This window comes from Mus caroli, chromosome 6, assembly GCF_900094665.2.
Source record: "Mus caroli chromosome 6, CAROLI_EIJ_v1.1, whole genome shotgun sequence".
In the NCBI taxonomy this organism is placed as follows: domain Eukaryota; kingdom Metazoa; phylum Chordata; class Mammalia; order Rodentia; family Muridae; genus Mus; species Mus caroli.
The window spans coordinates 21,692,428-21,712,889 of NC_034575.1; the positions used below are offsets into that span (position 1 = coordinate 21,692,428).

At 35.3% G+C, this 20,462-nt stretch overlaps 1 long non-coding RNA gene across 1 annotated transcript in view; it reads right to left on the reverse strand.

The window, feature by feature from the left end:
- Positions 1 to 5,571, reverse strand: part of LOC110295922 — a 23,950-nt gene extending 18,379 nt beyond the window's left edge. Inside the window, exon 1 of the long non-coding RNA XR_002378139.1 lies at positions 5,324 to 5,571. This is a non-coding gene — a long non-coding RNA (uncharacterized LOC110295922). The remainder of the gene's footprint in view (positions 1 to 5,323) is intronic.
- Positions 5,572 to 20,462: the final 14,891 nt, after the last annotated feature.

Sequence of the window (20,462 nt, forward strand, 5' to 3'; positions counted from 1 at the left end):
AACAGCAGCATGGAAGTGTAAGCCGAATAAACCCTTTCCTCCCCAACTTGCTTCTTGGTCATGATGTTTGTGCAGGAATAGAAACCCTGACTAAGACAATCATCTACTCTATTTGCAATAATAACAAGGCTTAACTTTATCTTATAATGTATACTTCTGGAAATTGTTGTTTTTGTCAATGTTAAGCTACCTTGCAATGGCACAGACAATTCCTCCATAATTAATATGCCTGTGTCTAAACTTAATAGTCCATAAATGTAAAAATCTCAATGAAGAAAATTAATAATTCTTATCCTAAATATAAACAAATATAAGTGAATTTGAATAACGGTTTAAATTTCAGAAAATCCTCACACACTTAGTTCTGTTTTGGCATTACTTTTTTTGTAAGTAAAGTATATCCACTACATTTTATGGAGGAGCACCAATATTCTGTCAAAATTTTTGGCATGGTTATAAGCATACAATCTGTATAGAGTTGGCATGAAAGAAATATTGAGCTTGGAAAGTTGACTGGGCATTGAAGATCTTTGGAAACCACAGCATTATGTCTTTGCCTGTACTTATTGATGGAAAATACTACTCCCAAAGTCTAATTTTCATTTTATAAAAAGTCATCTTTCCTCTAAAACTAAATATTTCATTCTATTCTAGGAAAGCTTGTCTGAGCCAGACTTAATTTTTCAAAACATGCCTCTTAGTGGCCCATACCTTGGATAAGAATGTGAACTAATTTCTATCCAATTATTTAAACATGTTCAAATGATATTAGATTGGCAGTTCTTATTGTTATGGCTTTACAGTGCCCAGTGACTTGTCTTTGTTTCATAACTTGCCTCAAAACATGCTCTTTAGTTATATTGATGGATGTTCACCCTACCATTAGTATTGAATTTGTGCTGTTTTCATTCTCCTTTTTTTGGAAATTTTGATTTACAAATAAGTCCACATATTTAAAGTATATATGATGATGGTTTATTATATACTCTAAAATGATTACCACAATAATATTAAATATGTTAGCACATATTGATCTTTATGTGGTGAAACATAAGAACCCAATGCAGCCGGGCGGTGGTGGTGCAAGCCTTTAATCCCAGCACTTGGGAGGCAGAGGCAGGTGGATTTCTGAGTTCGAGGCCAGCCTGGTCTACAAGGTGAGTTCCAGGACAGCCAGGGCTACACAGAGAAACCCTTTCTCGAAAAACCAAAACAACCCAATGCAGCAAATTTCAAGTATGTAATATACTATTGCTGCATTACTACTCTATGCATTAAGATTTAGAGAAATCATTTATCCCCTGGGTAAGAAATTGGTAGCCTTTGACTAATACCTCTCCTTGTTTCCTGAACTCCTAACTCTTATAATCACTAGTTACACCATATTTCTTTTAGAGTTTTAGTTTAGGTTACACACAGGTTTAGAGCACAATATATTAAAGCTTTTGGTATTTACTAGTATTATGTGCTTGGAATCAGAGTTCACCAAGCACATATGCCTTAAATTTTTTTTAAAACTGTCAAAAATATGTTTTCACAATTTTAGTTATATTTTAACCGGATCCCCCACTATTGTTAAAACAGTGAAGCATCTATATAGTTGCACTAGCCAAAATGTGATTCTTTTTATAAGTTTGTTTATTTTGGTCTCAGCTTTGTCTGTCAGTTATATACCAACTGTACTTCTGACAGAGGTACCTGAAATAGTTAGCTTCCTTATTTCTGAGACTTCTTAACTTAATTCCAATGTCCCATTGACATTTCTACAAGATTGTTACAAAGACTTTGAGGTGCAATTTCAGCTATGATATTGCCATACTGTCCCTAGCCATAGTAATCTCTGTATTTCTGTCTCTGTACATCTGTGTGTGTGTGTGTTTATGTATCTGCATATGTGTGTAGATGGAATACTTTACATTGTATTGTCAAGGTTAATTGTAAAATATACAAATCAGACACATCTTAACAGCTGTGAGATTTGACTCATTGATTCATCCTCTCCATAGCCATGGGCATACAAATTTTAGGTCACCATTGGGTGAAATCATTGCTAAATCTAAGGTTATTCCTCTGTTTAGTGTTTTGTAAAATCTCATACTTATTTCTCATAATGACTGTACTCCTCAGAAAACAAAACCTGTACCAGGAAAAAGAATGGCATTACACAGACAACACTATGGCCAGTGTTAGGACACACAGAATATTATTGGCAGAATTTATCTGGATAACTTTAAGCCTCATATGTCTGGCTATTTATGCCTCCACCCAGATTTTAAAAATAACTTTCATTATACATGAGAATTTTTTCTTCATTTTAAATTGTCTTTCATTATTCATTAAGATTCTATGATGCAAATAGTCACAGTTGATAATTGGTGTCCTGTAAATCCTGTAGGCTTTACTTCTTTGGGGTGTTTTCCTTGTAGTCACTCTTTGGATGATTGACAGTCAACTACTGTTGAGTTCTGCAATGCTTCTGTTCGGTAAGTTGGTTGCTGATAACTTTCACTGCTTTTTTTTTTTTTAATTAATTTTGCCACTGAGTTCATTAGCTATCTTCTGTTTGTTTCTTATCTCAACCATCTCTTTGGTAAAGTACTGCATTTTTCCTAATTATGTTAAAGTGTTTCTGTTCTCTTGTAGTACACACAGTTTCTAACAAATGATTATTTTTAATACTCTGTCAGGCAGGTTGATCCTCTACATTTTGTTGGGTTTGATTATGAAGGGTTTTTTTTTTTTTTTATATTTGAATAGTTTGTGGATTTCTGAGTTCTTTTCATGGACTGGTAGACACAGAACAGATTTGTTAGATGGTTCTGAATTACAAGGTGCCAAAGCAGGAATGTGCAGTGATTTCAAATTTGGAAAGGCAGATGCCAATAATGTAAGCATGATCATGGCCCTTGATGACAGGAGCTAAAAGGTGCATGGTGATCTTCGGCAAACTTTTGAGTTCAGTGACAATAGACAGTGCTTTGTGGCTACAAGAACTGTGACTATAAGCATGTCTATACATATCCACAGAGCTTGATTTCAAAGTCTCATGAAGCACTCTTGGTCATATAAATACTAGGTATATATATATATATATATATATATATATATATATATATATATATATATATATATATATATATATACTATTGCAGAAGTCAAAGATCGCAGTGTACACATGTATTACCATATTAGCCAGCTTCACATGTGCAATTTGTGATTGGGAGTGGAAAGGCAGGAAATTTTTTTTTTTTTGGTTATTGTTAAACACATTTAGCTATGAGAGGAAACATGGGGACTGATGAATACTTGGTGTTGGGTCTTGTAGTCAACCTTATAATTTGATTAATATCTATGACTGAATGTGGAGGTTATTTAAAGAAGTGTAAGTTTAGTTAAAATACTATTTACTAGTAATTTTATTAACGTACCATGTTCAATTTTTCCCTAACTCTATTCTGACAATTGTCTTGTCATAGGAATCTAACACTGTATTTTAGATTCCATGGGCAACACCATGTACACACATACATACAAACACACACACACACACACATACATGGAGAGAGAGAGAGAGAGAGAGCTACAAAGTAAACATTCTAAAAAAATTCTCAAGAAGGAAGGAATGGGAAAACAGCTGTCAGTTCACCTCAAAATATATTTCCTATTTTCACTTCCTCTTTTCAAAATTGCATCTAGTCTGTTTCCTATAATTTCAACAGCTGTGCAGTATCTTCTAAAATATCTGATTCTGAGCTATGCCTAGCTTTCTCTATGTGATTTAGTTAGTCTTGCCTGGTAATGAGTTTAGCAAATATTTGAAAGTATAATCCTCGAGAGACTTAAGTATTAAGGAAAAGATTAACAAATGATAGACCGAACACACACAGAGAGAGAGAGAGAGAGAGAGAGAGAGAGAGAGAGAGAGAGAGAGAGAGAGAGAGGAGCGAGCTGCACACTCACCATGAAAAGCTGCACTAAAAATCAGGGGAAAATGGTCTAATTTTATGAATTATCATAATTAAAAGTTTCTTTTACAAAACCTTACTTGGTGGATAAAATGTGAGATACTGTGACATGTAGTGACATAATGATTGCTCAGATTGCTCAAATTCCCACCCATAAAAAGGAGAATTGGGTAATCACAGAACTTTGGCAACTGTTTAAGAAAACACAATTATTAGAAAGACATTAACATATTGTGCTTTTTAACAATATTGGAAAATTTGCATAAGGAAATGAAAATTCAAAGAATTGATCTAATAGCACAGTTAAAGATGACATTCCATATTTCACATATGAAAAATTATAAATTCCATTGCCTCCATTTCTGTAAAGCTGAGGGTAAAGTGAAAAAGTCAAATCAATTGGGCCATAGGTTTTCACTAAAGAAGTGGTATGCATATATGGAAAGTAATATGATAGACATATTTCCCCAATTCAAACATTATATAAGCTTTACATGTACCAAATCATCACAGTATCCCATTAATATGTGAATTTTGTTTTCATGTATAATCTAAAATAATGAAATGTATTTAATTTAATAAGTAAACACATATACATTGCAATATAATTATAATAAAATGATACAAAAGGACACATAGTATAATATTATTTCCTTCCTTACATAGATGCACGTGTATCTATGTTTTTCAGAAGGAAAAACAATGGACCACAAACTAGTATATAATAATGATGCTACTGGAGAAAACCTTAAGGGACATGAAATAAATGTCTTTTTCTTTACATATTACTTTATATATTACAAATTAAAACAGATTTTAGCAGATTAAAGGCATTGAATACAATTGTCCTAATGTAGTATAACTAAAACAGGAAACAATAATAAACAGGAGAGAGAGAGAGAGAGAAACAGAAAAGTAAGTTGGCAAGGCATTTGGATATCTCCACCACGGGGATAGTGGAAAGAGAATGAGTCAAAAAGGAAACAAGAAGGGACTGTCACTGTCAGAGTCTGCAAGGGAAATGGGACTGGGGTTTCCCATAAAACTCATAGAGAGAAAAGACAGTAAATACCCTGGAATAGTTAAGTGGATAAGGCAGTTAGGATTTCATGAGCTCAAAGTTGGAAAGATGTTGAGCAAAAAAGTTAAAAGAGACTCGAGATATCAGAGTTCATGCTTAATGATTTTGTCCTAAGCTCATGCAAAAAGCTGTATCTATTAAACTGGTTTTCACCCCATGCTCAATGTTAACACCATGAAATGACAGTGCTGGAAAGCAGACAGGATGCAACAAACAAAATCCCAAATGATAGTTTAAATTAGTCTCTGCAGCAGAATTTGTTTTCTGTTTCACTTACCTTCTCAGTGTTCTGTTTTGAATCCAGAATCCCCCACACAGTCTACACTAATTCTCTAAAGTCCCCACAGTGGAAATCCTTTCAGAACTTTTAAGTCATTTTCTTATGCGCTGTGTGCTTTGCTCTGAGCTCATTGTTTGAAATGTCTGTAGCTCTTCAGGCCTCAGAGGAACAAATCTTTCAAAGTGGCCATGCTGGCTTAGCCCGCAGAGAGGCAAGTTGACACGAGGAGTTCAAGTACTGTGAATTTAAGCAGAGGAAAAAATGTCTTTCTAAAGCCCCAGTTATGTTCAACTAGAGGGTATCAACATCTCAAAATTGGCACTTCCCTATTTTAAATTTACAATCATCCCTTTCCTGCTGTTCACCCAGGGGCTCAGCCAGTACCAGAGTCACATTGTTCTGCTCTGTGGCAAGGAAAGTAGACACAGTGACTTCAAGGCAGCCTTTATCTCTGCAGCCAGATCTACATCTAACACTGAGCAAGGCTGCTGATAAGTACAGAAAAAGGGTGACAAATTGATGAATGAGTAGACAGTATATAATATAGCTATATTGTTAAACAATAGTAGTACACTTTAAGATATGTAGATATATAGATACATGGATTGAACTTATATAATAGTAGGTTGTAGAGAGATGGTTCCTGATAGATCATATTTGGCTTATTAAGGATACAAAAACCTGGCACTGGATAGACCAGGGACCTAGGGGAAAGCCGATTACTACTGTTCTGCTAATAAAAGCAAGCAATTAAATGACTTCTAGTGATATTCTGCTTTACTGACAGATTAGTGCCTTGCTTACTGTCTTCAGAGAAGCTTCCTTCTGCAATAGATGGTAATAAATACAAAGGCCCACAGTCAGAGAATGGGAAAAGAGTGAAAGACCTTACATCATTGAATTCTAATTGGGTTGCCCCTATTAAGTCCCTCCACTCAGGCCTCTGGGAGGTACTAGAAAGAGGAGATTTTTATCTAACAATGTGTTATTTTCTTTCTCCTTCCTTCCTTCCTTCCTTCCTTCCTTCCTTCCTTCCTTCCTCCCTTCCTTCCTTTCTTTCTTTCCTTCTTCCCTTCTTTCTTCTTTTAACCTTTGTCTACATAAAAAATAGCTCTAATTTTAAAAGGAATAAAGGAGAGTTTATATTGGACCCATTTTCAGTGACCAAACCCCAGGAACAATGGTTTAGGTTATTCCAAATTCCATGTCCAGTGGAGAAGCGGTTTCATGAATTTTTCAGTTTCACAGAACAAAGAATGTCATAAATCAAGACAAGTTTAAAATTCATTTGTTGGCAAAGAAAAAGAGTTCCACCAAAATGTGGGGAGATATTCTATATAACTAAAATGCTATATAATAACATTCTAAGGATTGCCAGAAGCTAATATACTTTTTCTTTTTTGTAGCATTTAAGAGTTTTTTTTTCCTTTATCACAAGGTAGGAAGAGGGGTAAGTAACTGTTGTTGTGGAAAGCTGAAATCCCATCAAGATAAAATAATTAATTTAGCCTCTGAACTTGCAAATTTCTAATCTGTTAACAGTATTAGAAATCCTGGTTTACTTATGTGTGAAGACAGATTCCCCCCAGGAGTTTTTCATTCACAGCCAGACACAACTTATTTTCTGTTAATTTTATTCTCACCTATTGTTTCTATGGTGGTTTGAATAAAACTAACCCCATAGACTTATATATTTCAATGCTTAGGGATTGACATTAGGTGTGACATTGTTGGAGTAGGTGTGGCTATAGGAAGTATGTTGCTGGGAGTGGGCTGTTCAACATTCCCTCTTCCTCTTCTAATGTAAATCTCACTCCTTCCCCAGAACCATGTCTGCCTGTCCACTAACATGATTTCAATGGACTCTGAAAGTGATAAGCCAGCTCCAATTAAATATTTTCCTTTATGAGGGTTGTTGGGGTTATGACATTTCATCACAGCCACAGAACATTGACTGAGACAGGCCCTTTGTGTATATATATATAATAGTTTCCAGTTTTTTGATTTATGGAATTTCTCTATATGTGTTCCATATGCTTCTTTTGTTGTTGTTCTTTTTATTTCTTAGTTTGTTCTGTCCTATTCTTTTTAAATTTATATCATAATAATTATTAGTTTTTTAATATTTTTATTGGTGATGATGTCTGTATTCTAATGAGAGATAGAATAAAGTGTGTGGATTTGGTTGGATGGGGAAGTAAGGACAATCTGAAAGGAGTTGGAGGAAGGGACTGTATCATAATATATTTTATGAAAATTCTATTTTGAATAAAAAAATAAAACAAAAGGAGAACATCTGATGAAGGAACCAAGGATCAGGACATAAATTCACTTCAGTTAGCTGAACTCTTTTATTTATTTATTTATTTATTTATTTATTTATTTATTTATTTATTTTTAATTGGGTATTTATTTCATTTACATTTCCAATACTATCCCAAAAGTCCCCCACATGCTCCCCTACCACTCCCACTTCTTGGCCTTGTCGTTCCCCTGTACTGAGGCATATAAAGTTTGCACGACCAATGGACCTCTCTTTCCACTGATGGCCGACTAGGCCATCTTCTGATACATATGCAGCTAGAGACACGAGCTCCAGTGGGGTACTGGTTAGTTCATATTGTTGTTCCACCTATAGGATTGCGGATCCCTTTAGCTCCTTGGGTACTTTCTCTAGCTCCTCCACTGGGGGCCCTGTGATCCATCCAATAGCTGACTGTGAGCATCCACTTCTGTGTTTGCTATGCCCCAGCATAGTCTCACAATGGTATATCTGACTAGTTGAGTGAGCTCACAAGAGACCTGAACTCTTTCTTAATTACTCAACTAGTCAGATATACCATTAAAATCGTGCCTAGTTTAAAAAAAAATTCATTTGGTGTGCAAATTATAAAGTCACTGTTGAGTGAAATCATACTGGGGAAACCACTGACATTGGTCAAGGCTAACATGGAATTGTCAATTACCCATAAACAATATCATTGAGTAATTTTATTTGTATACACACTATTCTTGAGACCAAAGTTGCAATACATAAGAGCAATGACAATAGCTAGTCTATCTTATTAGTATATCTAGATTTTCCAGATTTCCCTCTATTATATCTTTATGTCTTAGTCTTGCTAATAATTTTAAATTTATATCACTATATAGTCTAAGAGGGAGACTAGCTTTCAACATACCCTAGGCATGTCAAATACCTACCTGCTTTGGTTAATATTATACTGGCTTCCATAGTTTTAGAGACACACACACACACACCCAAACACACACACACACACACACACACACACGCACACAACAATGATCAAATTGCAGACTATGTGGCTTCTAATAGGTAACACCATGCTTGTTCTTCTTTCTATGGTAACTAGAAATTAAAGAAAACCTTATTACATTAGAAATTTTTTCTTTAAAAATTGCTATTTTCCTGCAAAATTTCCTATGTGATTTACTCGACTTCATCAATAGAACATCACCCAGATAGTAGATAGTTGAATAATTAGACTTTATTTTACACATTCTCAAAAATACAGGTATGAGCAATGCACTTAGAATTTTTACTACTTAACATTTGCTACGTCTAAATAGCAAAATATCACCACTATAACAAGTGAGCAAGATTGTGTAAAATATATTATGCTAATTAAAAAATCCTAACCATAAGTGTAAGAGGGAAAATAAAATAATAATAATAAATAAATGGTACATACATGCAACCTTATCTTATATTCCTTACTTATGGAGATGTTCATGGTAGCACTTGGCAGGCAGAACTGCAGCCACACACCAGGTGCCAGAGTTATAAGGATCTCCCCCAGTAAAACACTGTTTCCAGTAGAGCAGCTGCAATTGTCTATGCCAACTCATTAAGTTCATAAAAATGTACTGTTAACTTTGCAAGTACATTGGACTTATGCACAGGCCAAGCAGGTGCCATGAACATGAATGTGAGAAGAGTCAGGATTCTTGCAAATTTGCTCGATTCCACAGTTTTGCTGCTGGCTGAGCCCTTCTGATGAGTTTCTGCATTCTCCTTGCAATCAGACAAAACCCAAAGTATGATTAACGCCTTAGGACTCCAGTCTCCAGTGAGGCTTTCTGTACCTTGAGTACTCTCTTAATGGAATCAAGGCTACATGTTTAGTGGTATTTTGCCTGTCCTGGGCTTAAGCATTTATTATAATGTGTTTTTAAAACTTGTGCATTCCTTATGTATATCCTTTTATTTCTTTCTTTGATCCAAGACTTCCCATGTAGGTCACACTCTCTAGTAGTGATTGAATAGCTAAGGTGTCTTCAAATGCATAGTGATCCTCATGCTTCAGCTTCTCCAGTGTTGCCATTAAAGGTATTCACCACCACTGATTATGCTCTTCATAAGAGCTCATGAGTCTCCCATGAGATCAGGCTAAACGTATATATGATTAAAGAGGGCTTAGTGACTCCAGGGAGACTTTCATCCCCTGGATATGCTGAAATGGAATGACGCTGCATGTTTAGTGGAAAACTGCTTGACATGGATTTATCAATGTAAAACTAGAAAACTTGCTCATGAAAGCAATGCATAGTATTTCATTGTCTACATCTAAAGCCTGCATCTGCCCTCACTAGTTATATCAGCATGTATTTGGCCTCATAAAAACCCATTCACTTCTATGGCACATTGGGATGCCAATGAAAAGGTTGATCCCTCTCTGAAAGTGACTATATAGTTGGCCACAATGGCACTTTAGCTGCATTGCTGCAAGAGCTAGAGTTCCAAATTTTTCTGTACTTATATGGAAAAGAGAGTAGAGTGCTTCCTGCTACATGTCACAACCTGGTTTAGATATTCAACAACTCGAAAATAACAAAATTACTAAAATGTATAAAAGTTACCAAAATGATGTTGAAGTATTTCTATAGACTGTCATATGTCTATTTTTGTGGTTATGAATTTTATAATTTTCAATCACCTAGAGTGAAAGACTTTTATATTACTATATGTAAATCTACTTGCAGCTATATCACAATATCTAAACTAGTTAAAAAGTGCTAGAAACTAGCATCACAAACTATGAAGAGGTTTATGCCATAAAAAAACATGAGAATCTGGTTTCTTAACATAAAATATTACTAATAACTATGGAAATAGTAAGTGGTATAAAATATGCCTAGCAGTTATGATAATTAATATTGTGTTGAACCACATATGCATAGTAACTAAATATCACAGCAAAGTTTCTTTTAACTGAGATGCTATTAAAATGGTACTACTTATAGAGATTCTGAATTCATTTTATGGTATCTTATACTACCTCCAAGAGCATGGAGTTATAATTATTAAAAGACCAATAGTGCTACAGACAAACATGATGCAGTACAGAGTGAGCAATGATGAAAAGTACTGAAACCATGAGAGAGGCCATCACCCTCCTCTCAGTGGAGAGTAGTCTTCGGTGTAGTATGTCCTTGGAAAGGGGTAAAATGATTGACTTTTTGGTTACCACAGAGCAAAGCCTTATTTTAAGGAAGATGGATAATCAAGAATGTAGTACATGCATGCAGTGTAGAATATACAGACACATATCCAGGGAACATAACACATGGTTTTCTCAAGCATAAAAAATGCAAACTAAGATATTTTATGCAATTTTTCTGCTTAAAATGAGTGATTATCAACATTAATTCGTACAGTGTGAACTAAAATTGCACATTTTAAAAGGTGTGAATATTAAGTTATAAAAAATTTATAAACTCTCAATATACATATGGCAATAATATCTTTAACAGATGCTATTACTGTTCCGCAATCACCTCTGAGCCTCTGAATTCTGATCTCTTAGAAGAGTTTGTTTTCAGCAAAGAATGTGGATGTCAGTGGTAATGTTTTTGTAGGGCAGATAGGAAGCTAGCCTTTTTCCCTATAGTACTAAACCACTCTTCACTAAAGGTATTTGCATTTTTGTTCCAGTAATCTCAACTCCTTTCCCCTACTTAATTAGTACTTATTAACATATTAAGTTACTTACATCTTAATGCTGTGTTTTTTGAACTCTTTGATAGACCTGTTTTGATCCATCAAATTTAAAATGACATTTTAATGCTCATGTAACAGTATGATTTGTCCCATTTATAAACAGACATTTTTTATTTCCACTTGTTTGAAAGATTTCATGAACAAAGAATTTTCCTCCTAAACATTGCATCAGGGCCCTGGATCTAATCCCATTTAGAATATATATATATATATATATATATATATATATATATACATATACATATATATACATATATATATACACACATATATATAAGTAAGTCTCTCAGAATTGAAATATCAACCTCATTTGAGCCGTATTTGCGTTTACTCTCTTATACAAATTTCCAAATTGTCATAAATACTCAATTCTGTGAATGGTATCTTAGCCTACTGGGGTGTGTAATGTTCTTTTGGAAGCCTTAGAGGGGCCTTTCTTATCCCTAATGATTTTCCTGACACCACTCACTCTGTACAACACAGGTGCTTTATGGTAGCATTATTTGTCATACTAAAAATCATAATTCTATATTTTACAGAAAAAGAATTTAGACAAAATTAAAACCATTGATAGCACTTAAAATGTAGATACACTGGTCTGATGGTGCTTTGCTATTAGTATAGTAATTCAGTACACTTCAACCTACACCAATTTGATTTGAAAATTTCACTCATCACCCTTCTTTATTGCATATTTGTACTCTTTTTTAGTAAAGTTTTAGTATTTTCAATATTGATAAGTTAGTAAGAATTGACAAACTTTTACAATTCTTAGAAGTTAAGTTCACTTTTTCTCAAGAAAATAAGATTTCTCGCAGTGTCTTTATGCAAAATTCTTTATCTGAGAGTGTTTAGCATTACAAAAGCCTCAGAAAAGTCATATAAAATGAGTTTTTCTAGGATCATTGAACTCGTGAGAGAATTAAAGGATGTGCTAAATCCATGTCTATCAAACAATATTCATATTACTTACATCTCATATAGAAAACTTTTACAATTAACTCTGGGCAATTAAACAATTACAGTGAATGGGAAAAAGTAAAGAACTGAATATATAGTCATTTGTCAGGTAGGCAGTAATGTGAAGCCCTCTAAGGGACAATGTTAGCTGATGCTGGACATAATAGCAGCACATTTGACAACAGCACAAACAAAATTATGACATTATACATGATGAAACACAATATATTGCAAAAAATATATTGATACTGCAATTTCAATTACAAGAATAGAGGACAATCAGAGCCTTACCATGAAGACAAATATGCATATAATAGAAATGACTGTGACACCAAGGAGAGTTTATTTGCCATGTCATGAAATACTTTAGGCACATTTGATTTCAATGTTATAGTTTGATGAATGACAGCAGTGATAATGACACAATAATAATAGTAGCATGTAAATTGAGTTGAAATTTTTCAATTCCATTATCAGAATCAAACTGCACAACTCAAAAGATATAAAACATTTAGAGCATAAGTATAAACAATATGTGGCTGTCTTCTTTCTTCAAATAAGGTCGATTTGACCCAACAGTATATCTTCATAGCATTGGTTTCTGTCATTTAGGTCTTCTGGAAGCAAAGAACATGCCTCTGGGCTTTCTAGGTCAGCACACCATATGTGTTGTATTTCAAAGTCTCCACATTTAAAAAGCTGAAGATTTTTCATTTATTATATACTTTGATGACATGAATATCTATATATAACTGAGAGATCTTGGTTCTCATTAGGTATTTTGTTTCTAAAGAATAACAAATTAGGTTGTAGAGATGCTAAGCAGCAAAAAGCACTTGCTCTCCAAGCACGGGATTTGAGTTTGATTATCCACAGGATGTAATAAGGTGGCAGTTATTACATCACTCTATTATGTATTAGGTGGTTTCACTTACTATAATCCAAGCATTGGGATAGAGAAAAGAAGAAACCAGAGAACTCAGTAGTCAGCCAGATTATATCCTTCTCTGTAGACATTGTCTCAGTCCCTGACATCTTGCTTTGTAGACATTGTCTCAATTCTTGACATCTTGCTTTGGAATCTTCATGTTTGCTGAATAGTGGTATAGGGACTTGCCCTCTCATAAGTCTGTCCTGATGTGTCCTGGGTGCATACATGCTCACTATACACACATACACCAAAATGAATGAAAATGGATATTGTTGTGTGATCAGAATTTTCTAATTGTATCTATGAATGAAATATATGCTTCTGTACTCGAAACTTATCACCTGTGCCTACAGAAGAATGTATTGTTGGCTATGTACAACAGACACTGATCTTGGACAAGGGAGCAAAAACCATCCAGTGGAAAAAAGAGAGCATTTTCAACAAATGGTGCTGGCACAAATGGTGGTTAACAGGTAGAAGAATGCGAATTGATCCATTCCTATCTCCTTGTACTAAGGTCAAATCTAAGTGGATTGAGGAACCCCACATAAAACCAGAGACACTGAAACTTATAGAGGAGAAAGTAGGGAAAAGCCTCGAAGATATGGAAACAGGGGGAAAATTCCTGAATAGAACAGCAATGGCTTGTGCTGTAAGATCCAGAATCTACAAATGGGACATCATAAAATTGCAAAGCTTCTGCAAGGCAAAAGAAACCGTCAATAAAACAAAAAGGACACCAACAGATTGGGAAAGGATCTTTACCTATCCTAAATCATATAGGGGACTAATATCCAATATACATAAAGAACTCAAGAAAGTGGACTCCAGAAAATCAAATAACCCCATTAAAAAACGGGGCTCAGAGCTAAACAAAGAATTCCCCCCTGAGGAATACCAAATGGCTGAGAAGCACCTGAAAAAATGTTCAACGTCCTTAATCATCTGGGAAATGCAAATCAAAACAACCCTGAGATTCCACCTCACATCAGTCATAATGGCTAAGATCAAAAATTCCAGTGACAGCAGATGCTGGCGAGGATATGGAGAAAGAGGAACACATCTCCATTGTTGGTGGGATTGCAAGCTTGTATAACCACTTTGGAAATCAGTCTGGCAATTTCTCAGAAAATTGGACATAGTACTACCAGAGGATCCCGTAATACCTCTCCTGGGCATTTATCCATAAGATGTTCCAACTGGTAAGAAGGACACATGCTCCACTATGTTCATAGCAGCCTTATTTATAATAGCCAGAAGCTGGAAAGAACCCAGATGCCCCTCGACAGAGGAATGGATACAGAAAATGTGGTATATTTACACAATGGAGTACTACTCAGCTATTAAAAAGAATGAATTTATGACATTCCTAGGCAAATGGTTGGACCTGGAGGGCATCATCCTGAGTGAGGTAACCCAATCACAAAAGGACTCAAATGATATGTACTCACTGATAAGTGGATATTAGCCCAAAAACTTAGGATACCCAAGATATAAGATACAATTTGCTAAACGCATGAAACTCAAGAAGAACGAAGACCAAAGTGTGGACACTTTGCCCCTTCTTAGAATTGGGAACAAAACACCCATGGAAGGAGTTACAGAGACAAAGTTTGGAGCTGAGACGAAAAGATGGACCATCTAGAGACTGCCATACCCGGGGATCCATCCCATAATCAGCCTCCAAACGCTGACACCATTGCATACACTTGCAAGATTTTGCTGAAAAGACCCTGATATAGCTGTCTCTTATGAGACTATGCTGGGGCCTAGCAAACACTGTAGTGGAGGCTCACAGTCAGCTATTGGATGGATCACAGGGCCCCCAATGGAGGAGCTAGAGAAAGTACCCAAGGAGCTAAAGGGATCTGCAATCCTATAGGTGGAACAACAATATGAACTAACCAGTACCCCGCCTGGGGCTCCTGTGTTTAGCTGCATATGAATCAGAAGATGGCCTAGTTGGCCATCAGTGGAAAGAGAGGCCCATTGGTCATGCAAACTTTATATGCCTCAGTACAGGGGAATGCCAGGGCCAAGAAGTGGGAGTGGGTGGGTGGGGGAGTGGGTGGGTGTGGGAGTGGGTGGGTGGGGGAGTGGGTGGGTGTGGGAGTGGGTGGGTGTGGGAGTGGGTTGGGGAGCGTTTGGGGGACTTTTGGGATAGCATTGGAAATATAAATGAAATAAATTCCAAATTAAAAAAACAAAGAAAACATAGGCATTGTTGTTATGATACAAAATGTTCTCTCAGTAGAGAGTTCAACTTCAGGAAATAACTTTATAGTATCTCCATATTTCAGGCAAATGTTATCTATCAGAACTACTAATATTTTTATTTTTGTCAGTGATGGAAAGCATAACTTAGGCAAAGCAGTAGTGTTATAATTGCAGGTAACTGAGCTAGCAATTCTTCTAAATATGAACCTTCTTTTGTTGTGCACTAAAAGACAAATGGGTGAGCACGGAGGGAAAATCAAAATTAATGTTAGATTATTTAATACCTAACTGAATTTCTTTATATTCAAGTTAATGGAAACACATCTTTATTAAGTAACTTTTAATATTAGAAAAATAAAATTCATATTCTCCTTACAGCAAATATATAATATCAGTGCTTTGGCCATCTTAATTTAAAGGCCTTTTATCATAAAATATATGGTTTCAAACTTAACTCAAATTGAATTTATAATCCCTATGATTCCCTGCATATGCATAACAAAAGAGTGTAGTAAAATTAGCAAATACTGAGCTATATTATTAATTTATCAGTCTTTGTGGTTTTTAGAAACAGTACACACACTTAATATATGTTGATTCCTTGGCTTATTAATTGCAGTTTACAATGCAACAAAATACAAAACAAATGCTTTGTGGCATTTGTCCGTATCTACAAGATGGCAGCTAGAGATTAGGACTCAATACTGACAGTCAACTACCCTACAAGCTATTAGCATTACACCATAATATGTCATTAGGACAACTTTTTTATACTGAAAAAAATCAAAATAGAAACCATAATTTGTAATTTTTATATGAAATGTTACTCTTCATGTGGAAATAAAAATAAAATTTTGTATATTTACTCTAGAGTTCATATAAAATTTCAATGTTTTTATACTGAGGAAAAATAAGCTCTTCTGTGTTGGGAAAATAATGCTTCAAAAAATAACTAGTAGAAAAACCCACCAGTATAATGTTTTGTCCTTTCAATACAAGCAAATTTGGGGACATACTGAGGATGATGTTGAAACATCCACAGATGAAATGTACAAACGTGTCATAAAGAAATCTTTCCTTGTGATTAGATATAGGTGTGAAATGAAGTAAATCGATTGGAGATTGTCACAGCTGCTTTCTTGAATCATATCACGGGCATTTTTTTCTCCCCCCACCCAACCCCTACAATACTGAAAAATAAAATTGCATTTATAATGTGCAAAACAAATATGGATTGAACAAAAGGATGTTTCTCCTTTTGAGCTACTGTCTTGTTTTAGATTTTTATGTGAATTTAAATTAATTATGGAGGAATGTTCTCTATAACAACAGTAACAAGTAAGATGGGTCTTTTGTTTCTGATCATGATGATGTGGATAGACCAGTCTCACTAGATAAAAAGATTGAACAAAACTAACTTCACAGTGCCTTCCATACATTAGTCAACATAGCAGAGTAAGGAAGGATCCCACAGTCATAACAAATATAATGAGCCAACTTAACCAGTCTCCTAGCCTAGACTATATCCTGAAGAGTTTCCTACCAGACCAGGAAAGAAGAAGACAGGAAAGAGGGAAGACAATAGAAGTACTGATTCTCAAAACAATTTGAGATTATGTTAATGAATGTAAGAATTCTTAGAGAGATTTTAGAGTAAGAAACAGTATACGTAGTTATAGATGCACTGGGTAAATCCTCAAACCACCTTAGGATTTTAAAGGACCAGCCAGCATAAGACTCTGAGAAAACTGAGCTGCTTGGCAACTTCAAATGATAAATGAGTGCACAAAACTAAAGCTGCTGCAGACCCTTTTTGGTCCCTGTATACATAGAACAGGTCTCTAGTTGCCGGTTGGACATGGAGTCGGCGAATGACAAACAGATGAGACATGAGAGAGTGTGTAGAATCTGAGTGTATTCTCACAAAGTGAACACCAGTCTTATATAATACAGAAAACAAAGGGGTAAGCAAAGTACATGGAAGTTACCTGACACAAAACAAAGGGATGACTTCAAAAGGACTTAGAGGAACCAAGTAGTATTTATAGTAAAGATAAACCAGCCCAGTCTAGGGTCAGCTAATGGCAGATAAGAATTTCACACCCTAGTCACAATTTGTGCTACTCCTTTGAGTCTTGTGAAAGCTAGCACCAGGGGGTTCTGCTCTAGTCAACCTTCTCATGAATAACAAACCTCCTATTTCCTAGGCCTGTGGGGAATTTCCATTTGACAGAAGAATTCACCAACTTGCTTCTAATATGCAATGTAGCCAGTTATACCTGGCAGAAGAGAAGATCCCTGTCTCAGTGGGATTCCCTACCTCTTAAATGGTAAACCCACCTATTCCCTAGGCCATTGTGAATTCCCTTGTCTGGGTAAGAATGGCTATTGTCCTAAGAAAACACTGTGCAGACCAGCCCAGAGCTGTAGCTATTCAGCTTCTGTTCTTTGTAATGCCTAATTAGTTTCACTGTCTCTACTAGAAGTAAATTTGAATGTTACTGAATAGATAACCTTCTTACTGAATTTCTACTGAATTCCAAGTTTGTCTGCTTCAATGATTTTCTAAGATGTTGGAATACTGGCGAAGGCTTAGGTATGTCAGAATTCAATCTTTAAAGGCACTTATAAGAAAATAATACTAAAAGAGAGCACATGGATCCATACACCAGACTAATGTAGGGATAGGGTTCTGAGAATGCCAAGGTTCCAGGAGGTTGAGTTTCCTTGAAACTCTTTGCCTTGTGCTTCCAGGCCTCTTGGCCTGCCAACCAGACTTCACTGGAGTGTGTGTAGCAAAAAGCAAGCACTCAGAAGGGTCTTGGAAAATTTGTGTTGGCACCAGAATCACAGAAGAGTGGCAAAGACTGAGTTCTCCAGTTGAACACTGGCTTATAAGGATGATGAATTAGTGATGGATCATAAGAAAAAGTAAAGCCCACTAACAAATATTATCATAATACAACCAAACTACTTAGCTGCATCCTAAAGCAAAGGTCAATGTTATTTAAAGGAATATTAAAATATATTGAACTAAAAAATGTCAAACTACAATATCTCATATGTAGAGATTAAGAAAAGAGGAAACAATAAGTTGGCACATCTGACAATCCTTAGGAGAACAATAAACAATAGAGACCATCTGAACAGTGATGTGATGATAAAGGTAAGAATTCAGTTAAATATGTGCTGTGTAGTACCAATAAAAAGAGTATGATCAAGATACAAAGAAAGAAGATGTAAAGTAAATATAGTCAAAACCAGGTATGAAAAAAAAAAGAATATTAAGGATAAAAATTCCCCTGAATGAAAATAACAACCAGACAGAAACAGTAAGAATGGGGAACCTGAAAAGGGTGGGCGGCTTCATAAACTAACAAGAAACAGTAGCGGCAGAAAATAAAATTGAAGAGAAGGAAGGACTAATAGAGAGAAGATAACAGGAAGGTAGAGAAGGGGGGAGATCACTGTACCAAACATTGCCTCACACATTGGAAATGTAGATACACAGACACAGAATTAAAGCATAGATAAAAATAGATTGGTAGACACAGGAGCGGGTACCTGAAACTTTGGTAGGATCCAGAAGTCAGTCAGCTCTAAACTATAATTGAAAACTTGCTGGAGTCTCAGAATAGATAAGTCTGAGAGTGAAAGACTTTGGGATGTTTTCTGTCTTTTTCTTATTCACTCCCAGAGAAAATAAGTAACACATATCCAAAAGGGTCCAAAACAAGACTTTAGAAAAGACAACATAAAAAGAGTTTAAATGTGTGTGTGTGTGTGTGTGTGTGTATGTATGTATATATATATGTATACATATATACATATATATAAAATCAAATATATAAAAATATAAATAGTTGGAGCTACAACAATAATGAGATTCCTGCACAGGCTATGTGAATAGATGAAAACCAGACTAAGAAAAGCATTTGCTGAATAGTACATAGAGCAAGATGAATTCACAGGCATTGCTAACAGAAAATCAAAATGATAATGCCATATAGGCACTTTTGATAATTCCTTAGAAAACTAAACACGCCATGACTATGTTATATAGCAAACATGCTTCTTGGTATTTATCAAATTAGGTTAATAAATTTTACCCCCACAAAACCAACAATAGATATATAAACCAAAGAACATCTAAATATATAATATTATAAAGTTCTAGAAGAAATGAACTATCAAGTTAAAAAAAAAGTATGGAAGAGACTCTCCTGCATGCTAAATAAGGAATAGCCTACCTGATCACAACTGCATATGTACATGACTCTTATTATCTAAGTATACAGATGTATGGCCTCCTTTGTGTCTGGAGCAAACTTTAGTACAGGACTATGCACGCAGGACAAAAAATGTATATCATGGATCTCTGAATGCTCAATAATGCTGTGTTACCTCTGAGACTAAGGACCTTGGAAGCTCAAGTCACTACAGCATCTTTCCAGTCATTGGCATAATTCTGCATAGGGAATGAAGCTAACTCACTTGAAAGCAAAACAGTGAAAGAAGACAGCAAAAATCTCACAATTTTTGCTAAGATAGCATATGTATTTCATATTTATTTTGTTTTATTTTATTATGGTTTTGAAACTCTGTTTGAGTTGATTTTATGACATTCAAAGCTTAAGGGCTTTCTGATCAGTTTAACTGTACTGTGTAATTTAATATATGTTCCTCCCTACAAATCAGTAGTTTATTATTTTCGTAGAGTTCCTTTCTTAAGAGATAAAATGTATTTATAAGGTTCTTGGAAGAAAAATAGCTGACAATCTCCATAAAAATAACCAGAAGGAATTATTGAAGGGAGTATTTATAGAGGTACAGCTTGGGTAGATTGGACATGAAGTCTTGAAAAAATTACAAACAAGGGGTCACAAGAACTAAGCCCTACTTTAAAATTCCCAGCAGATGAGTGGAACACAGCTTCTGCTCCAATCCAATTGCGCGGGACCTGAGACTGCATTAGTTAGGGAAGCAGAAACCGGCCTGAGTAGGGC